This window comes from Fragaria vesca, linkage group LG1, assembly GCF_000184155.1.
Source record: "Fragaria vesca subsp. vesca linkage group LG1, FraVesHawaii_1.0, whole genome shotgun sequence".
In the NCBI taxonomy this organism is placed as follows: Eukaryota; Viridiplantae; Streptophyta; class Magnoliopsida; order Rosales; family Rosaceae; genus Fragaria; species Fragaria vesca.
The window spans coordinates 19,868,392-19,876,445 of NC_020491.1; the positions used below are offsets into that span (position 1 = coordinate 19,868,392).

At 37.2% G+C, this 8,054-nt stretch overlaps 1 non-coding gene and 1 pseudogene across 1 annotated transcript; both read right to left on the bottom strand.

Moving 5' to 3' along the window:
- The window catches only part of LOC101308520, a 10,641-nt pseudogene extending 7,592 nt beyond the window's left edge, over positions 1-3,049 (bottom strand).
- Positions 3,050-6,368: 3,319 nt separating this feature from the next.
- LOC101297188 lies at positions 6,369-7,814 on the bottom strand. The gene is made up of 4 exons (XR_183790.1): positions 7,617-7,814; positions 6,947-7,295; positions 6,792-6,863; positions 6,369-6,545 (listed from the first exon to the last, which is right to left on the bottom strand). It is a non-coding gene; the product is annotated as an uncharacterized LOC101297188 (transcript).
- Between the last annotated feature and the right edge of the window lie 240 nt (positions 7,815-8,054).

Consider the following 8,054-nt stretch of genomic DNA (forward strand, 5'->3'; position numbering starts at 1 on the left):
CTGTCTCTTTACACCTCCTTTTTATTTTTAAAAACAGCATTTGCTCATTAGACCTCCTTTTAAATTCCTAAAATAACCTTAGGTTTGTTATTCATATATATTTTAATAATTTACTCATTATACCTCTTATTCGCTCTCTAGACCTTCCACACTTTAATTTTTTTTTTCTTTTTGTCATGAAAACTTCTATTTCAAACCTCGATTGCTTGATTTCTTTTTTCTTCTTCTCTTTTTCATGAAAACCTCTTTTGCAACCTCAATTCCTTGTTGTTGTTGTTGTTTTTTTTTTTTTTTTTTTGCATAGAATGTCATTAACCTATATTATTTGATCAAGTTGTAAAACAATTTTTCAATGACAACAATTTAAAAAAATTTAAATCATGAATTGTTTTCACAATCAATTGCAAAGCAGCAAAGTGGTGTTTGTGACCGAACGTATAATAAGTTAGTAACTACAAAAGTAAGAAAATAGGTATACATGAAGCAAATCTGATGAAATATTAAAGCAAGCTCTTTCTCTTGTAGAATGGCGATAACCTATTCAGATTAATGTTACCAAAAAAAACGTTAAAACCCAGAAACCTTTGACCTAGAAGAAAACCCTAAGAAGGCTAATTGCGTCTTCATCAATGAAGATTCTTCCATTTGGTGTAGTAGTTCTTTGCGATTGAGCAACGGTTGCACTTAGGTTTAGGGTTTATAGACTTCTCACATTTTGTATCGTTAACTTGAAGAATAAAAAAAACAAAAAAGAGGAAAAATAATAATCTGATTACAATTTTTTTTTTTTTATTGAAATTCAATGTCTATTATTATCATTTTGTATGAGGTTATATTTGTAATCCAATAAGTCAAAATATGTGGAGGTACACTGAGCAAATCTGGAGGTCCCAATAGCCGCACTCTTAGGTATGAAACTGATTAAAAAAAAAGATGAGGTATCAAACTGATTTTAGACCTAAAGTTCAGGGTAGTAAACTGAATTTTTTCCTAAAATCTAGCTTCCCGGACGGGGAAGTAATACAAAAGAAAAGGGGAAAGGGAAATCGTGCCGAGAGGCTATATATAGCAATACATGAATTAATTTACATGTATGATGAACAGATTCTTTCTATGGATATCTTCTTGCTTATGCCTCAGGACAACGAAGGTGGCGATCCTAACATGGTGAAACAGATTATTTCTAGGAAAAATCTTCTTGCTTATACCTTGGGACGAGGAAGGTGGCGATCCTAACATGGTGATCTCGGAAAACACTATGTCAACGTCGGAAAATTATGTACTGCATGACTAAGAAAGCAAGGACTTCGATGTAATCTCCAATTAGTACTCTTGTTGATTACTTTCCGACATTGTCATGAAGCTCTTACTTTGTCATTTTCTTGTAAGGCTCAATCGTTTCACCTGTAACAATGAAACTTTTAACATTTTTCGGAACATGGATGAGATAAAATGGCCATCATTGGGGAAATCGACAATGATAAGCACGTTTGGTGTAACTCGTAATATATAGGAAAAGAGACAAAAAATAATGCATAATATTGCAGAAACAATAGGCTCTCATATGCAATTTGGAATCCTAGCCTGCAACGAGAATTAGGAGGATGACATAGGTTTTCGCCCCAACTTGGAAAAGAATTATGACCGATGTCAAAGTTGATGAAGTACAATCAAAGAATAGTACAACCCTAGGTCGATATATGAAGCCTGGAAAGTCCTGAGACCCATTGATTAATTTGTTGACTTTGTAGTGAACTTAGACTAGAAATCTAATCAAGAAACACATACTGTAAGTGAATACTTGATCTAAAGTAAAAGTTCTGTCATGTTAAAAAAAATTGAGAAAGTTATGAACTTTCTTAAACTTGTCGAAGTCCTAGAAGGTGGCATCTCATATGAGACTTCTCATGTATAATCTTGATTCCACTTTCACCAGGTTGTTTCCTCTCCACTCTTGCACTTAGGCTATGTTGGTGGTCCTTTGCAAAACTTCTCGTTTGGTTCCGTGCATTGGCGAGCATCACCTTGTAAAAGATAGGAAAACGGGGCTGCAGGCTTCCATGCATTCAAAAATCTTCAAAACATTCCTTGTGGAAGATAAATATTTTGGTGGGAGGACGAACATGTGCCTCTTTGTAGGTATCGTCCTCTTTGTAGTTCTTGGTCTCTGAATACTTTGTATCAGATCGAGGCTTTGTGCAACCCTTGCGGGTTTCACTGAACCTGCCAGTATTCTTAATACTTCAGTGAATTTCTTGTTTGGAGGAAGTACTCCATCCAAACTAGAATCGAACACCCATGACAGAATTTTATGGCGCTCGCCATATTGACTAGTACTAGCTGAAAATCCAACTGATATCCACTCGGGGAGGATGTTCGTCAGATCAGTTATGTAAGAAAGACTCATGATCTCCCCCATACTATCAGCATGGTGATTTTTGTAGCTCCAATGGACACTTAGGTTTGTTGTTGTAGCATTCTACTTGATCCACACCTCAGTAATTTCTCCATTATGCAAGTTAGGGTTCCACCGGGTTTCGGCAACTGAATCAATTGAGTTGATGTTGATCCCAACATGCTGATATGAAGGATCCCATTCGTCTACATAGTAGTCAAACTCAACTAGAACAACCTGGTTTCCAGGAATGTCACGGGACGTATTATTGAATAGGCCTATAAATCCACCACCTGAATTTGGAGGGATTTTGTACCCCCAAGGAGCCAGATAAAATGCAAATCCACTGCCATAAGTACCCTGGCCTTTCTTGTCGATGAGGAATGAGAACTTAGTGTTGAAGTCGCTGAACTTTCTATGATGAGAGTCCCAGAGTGGGACTCTCTCGGCATATGTAGCCCTTCCAACACGGCCTACATACTGAACTTTGTTCGTTAGCTCAACTACTCCATCCACAGGTTCTGCGTCGCCCTCGTAGCTTATGCCGGTTGCATTGGCACTAAATTGCAGTATTTGGAAAGAAACTGGGCTAGCGTCAGGGACAAACAGAAGGAAGAGGAGGATATTGATAGGTAGATATGGTAGCAGGTTCATTATTGAGGTGGCAATGGAAGCATAGCTTTGGGAAGAGACATAGAATGAAACCTTTATGTGGCATCTGATGAGGCACACTAGGTGAATTAGTAATCTGATTATGATAAAGGTATGGAAACACACTGCCTCATTTTTACTTGTTTGAGACCGCTACTTGAAACAAAAGGAACAGAGAGGGAGAAATTTATAGAGCAACTGCCGGGAGACTTACCTTGAAAATAGAGTAGGTCGAACTGTCGATATATAATAGAGAATGAAAGATGAGTTATAGATGTATATTTTACTCATCTTTTTCTGTCATTTTACGTTTCACATAGTTCAACCGCATTGTGAAAACCATCCAACACTCAACTCAGAATATGAAACCTCGATCAAAAGTGTCATGGAGTTTAAGCCAAAAATGTTTAACGTACACTCTGCTTTTTCTCATGAATATACAGCTAGCCTCTGAGAATATTATGTAAGAAACAAGACAAGTTAAGCATGAAAATGTTGAACACATCTAGGTTTGTTGTTGTCCTGTATGTGCGTTCATATATTACAGGTTTAGATGCTGCAAGTAAGTCTCTGTTCTTTTCTCACAGGAACGTGCATGTAATTCTTGCTCTGTCACTATGTTTTTCCTAAGCGCTTGATTTTGTTGCAGTACATTTGTTTAGTATCTGCTTAATCGATCTTTTGAATATGTATTTGTTCCATTTTTATTGAAAAGTGGAAATTGTGTTGAGATATGAATCCCATATCAGAAAAATAGGACCTTGCAACATCAAGGTTTGATGCTTCTGTGTCGGTTCCGGGTGCCATATCAATGCATGTAAAGTGTTTGATGAAATGCCACAAAAATGGGGAAATAGTAATTCATATCCATATTAGCTTCAAGGCGAAATCCGCGATAAATAATTTCATTGCACTACGTACAGTAAAACCTATAAATGAACAATTTTTAACAAGGAACAATGGGTTATGTATTAGTTAATCTGGTGTATAACTTATTGTTGTACTGCCTCGGCAAATATTTAACAAGGAACAACAGTACGTTAATGCAGAATTGAGATCTTATTATTATCAGAAATATTTAATTTAATCTTCACAGTGCGTCAAGTTAGAGCAAGTTTCCAACTAATTGTGTTTACATTAGCTTGTGTTTGGCACTATATCATTATCTGGGGAAATTTCTGGACTCTACAAATATGAATAGTCAATCCGGTGAAAGTTTGTTCAGATAAGTTGTCCAAAGTGACTCCAAACTAGCTAATTCCAGAAGAAGTCAATCCTACTTAGAATCTTGTACATTACCAAACAACGTACTGAAACAATGCAAAAATCCAAACAGCCTGAACAACCATTGGATCATGAAAGAAGTCGTTTCTTTTTGCTATGATACACAGAGCTGCAGGCGTAACGCAATGTACGTAGCTTCCTTGTGTACCTGGTTGCTAGCTGTTATTGATTTTCATTTTCAGGAAAAGGTAACAGATGAAGAGTCAAGTGAATGAAGCTTATTTATTTACCAATAAGTTAAAGAGAGAAAATCAAAACCTTTTTACTAACGAGAAAGGGTTTATAATGAAGTCAGTTCGCTAGAGCATGCTGCATGCATAACAGCTTGTTCGTTGAAGAACTTGAAGGTACGTACAATTGCATTAATACTTGACTTGAAGCTAATGACATTATATTCATGCATATTGATCACTACATGAATCCAGAAAGAAGAAATTATATTCATCACTACCACCCAGCTGCCATTATATTATATCGCAGAGTAATCAATTTTCAGACCTTCTAAAGAAGTCTTTGCAATGCAAGTTGTTCGTTTTCGATCATCTTCATAGCAAATTCACCTAGTTATTCAACTTCCTTGAATTGAACTTTTGACATGCCGTGCAACTGAAAGTTAGCAGCTCCTTCATGATGAACTTCATTTGGATTGAACTAAGATGCATGATGCATCTACTACACACTAACTCTGGCTACGACTTCTTTGATAAGCTCGAACTCGTACCTACAACAAAACGAGTAGAAAAAATTATTATTGGTACGTAACCATGGTCATCGGTAAAGATATAATTCGTTAGTTCTTTGTAAAAACAATTAACATCAATAAGATTTTACTTAGACTTCAAGTTCAGACAAGCCTTTGCTGACATATTAATGGAGGTCAAAAACTAACCAAATATAACCTAAAAGAACACTTTCTAGCTAGTTTTTAAACCACTTAAGAGTTAAGCCAGACTAGCTTGTGCATACCATTCTGTTGATATCCATCCAGCGATACCACTCAGTGTTGTAAAAGCACTTCTCCACCTTTGCACTTTGTCTCTGTCGTTAACATAATTAGTATCATGCTTGTTAAAGGCTTTTGCAAAAGCACCTCTTTGATACAGTAAACTCGTCGGCTTCACCTTATAGAATATTGGGAGAATTGTTGTGCCCTTAACTTCCACGCACTCCATAATCTTTGTAAGTTCGTCCGAGCACCAAGTAGAAGAAGCGTACTTCGGCGAGAGGACAACAATGGCAAATCTCGACTCTTCGATTGCAGCAAAGAGGTTTGAAGAGATGTTGGTGCCTCGTTCCAGTTCTTGATCCCTGAAAACTTTGAGTCCTCGCCTTTGCAGGGCTTTGTACAAGAAGTGAGTGAAACCTTTGCGGGTTTCCCCGGTGAAACTCAGAAACACGTCGTACTTCCGTCGTTGTGTTTTGTTGCATTTGAAAGTGGTGCCGAACAATCTACTCCCTAAGTACATAAAATAGATTACCACGATCAATTTTGCCAACCTAATCTTCCAAACCTTTGGGAATATAGATTTGCAGAGGAGGAAAAAACCTAAAACAACATGCACACTTTTTGTAATCCGTGATCCCATCTAAAGAGATTAAAATCTAGCTTCCCGGACGGGGAAGTAATACAAAAGAAGAGGGGAAAGGGAAATCGTGCCGGGAGGCTAGAGAATATATATATAGCAATACATGAATTAATTTACATGTATGATGAACAGATTATTTCTATGGATATCTTCTTGCTTATGCCTCAGGACAACGAAGGTGGCGATCCTAACATTGTGATCTCGGAAAACACTATGTCAACGTCGGAAAATTATCTACTGCGTGACAAAGAAAGCAAAGAATTCGACGTAATCTCCGATTAGTGCTCTTGTTGATTACTATCCGCCACTGGCATGAAGCTCTAACTTTGTCATTTTCTTGAAGGATTCAATCGTTTCACCTGTAACAATGAAACTTTAACATTTTCGGAACATGCTTATAGAATGGCCATCATTGGGGAAATCGATAGTGATAAAAACATTTGGTGACTTGGTGTAACTCCTACCTCGATCGCAATATATAAGGAAAAGGGACAAAAAGAAAAGGTATAATATTACCGAAACATCAGATTCCATGCAATTTGGAATCCTAGCCTGCAACAAGAATTGAAAGAGCCAAGATGCATCTGCTACACACTAATTCTATTTCTTCGGTAAGCTCGTACTCGTACCTATAACAAAAGAAGTAGAAATATTGATCATTTGTACGTAACCATGGTCATCAATAAAGATATAATTCGTTAGTTCTTTGTAATTGTAAAAACAATTAACACCAATTAGATTTCACTTCAGTTCAAGTACAGACAAGCCTTTGCTGACATATTAAAGGTTGGTCAAAAACTAAACATATATAAACTAGCTACTAGAATACTTTCTAGTTTCTAAACCACTTAGAGTTTCGACGGACTTGTGCATACCATTCTGTCGATATCCATCCAGCGATGCCACTGAGTTTTGTAAAAGCACTTCTCCACCTTCGCACTTTGGCTCTGTCGTTAACATAATTAGTATCATGCTTGTTAAAGGCTTTTGCAAAAGCACCTCTTTGATACAGTAAACTCGTCGGCTTCACCTTATAGAATATTGGGAGAATTGTTGTGCCCTTAACTTCCACGCACTCCATAATCTTTGTAAGTTCGTCCGAGCACCAAGTAGAAGAAGCGTACTTTGGTGAGAGGACAACAATGGCAAACCTCGACTCTTCAATTGCAGCAAAGAGGTTTGAAGAGATGTTTGTGCCTCTTTCTAGTTCTTGATCTCTGAATACTTTGAGTCCTCGCCTTTGCAGGGCTTTGTACAAGAAGTGAGTGAAACCTTTGCGGGTTTCCCCGGGGAAACTCAGAAACACGTCGTACTTCCATCGTTGTGTTTTGTTGCATTTGAAAGTGGTGCCGAACAATCACGTCGTACAGTCGTACTCCCTATGTACATACAATAGATTACCACGATCAATTTTGCCAACCTAATCTTCCAAACCTTTGGGAATATAGATTTGCAGAGGAAAAAACCTAAAACATGCACACTTTTTGTAATCCGTGATCCCATCTAAAGAGATTAAAATCTAGCTTCCCGGACGGGGCAGTAATACAAAAGAAAAGGGAAAAGGGAAATCGTGCCGGGAGGCTGGAGAATATAAATATATATATATATATATATATATGAATTAATTTACATGTATGATGAACATATTATTTCTATGGATATAATCCTAAGAAAATAATAGGAAACTTAAACTTGCTTACGATGTTGATTTTCCAACTCCAGCTGCTCCTCAAACTACATCACCATTCCCACGACAGGCAAGTATGGGTATTTGCGATGGAAATGAGAGATTAAGACAGAGAAAGAAGGGAACGATTAGGGCTTTATTTATACCAGGATTATAAGCTGTTTATTCCGTTTTCTGTGAAAGCAATCTAATAATAAGACAATTTAGACAATAGCAGAGCAGATAAAGTTCCATGAGGTAATCATCCCGTTAGGAAGAAGCAGGCCGGCTGTCGCCTTAAGTTTGTACTTACCAAGAAACTCTAGCAGATATGCTGTATTACTGCCAAACAAGAATACGAACAAGCTCTCATGTCACATCTTTGAACAAGATGGGAAATAAGAATACGAACAAGCTCAGTCACATCTTTACACAAGAAGGGAAATAAGAATACGAAAAAGCTCTCAGTCAC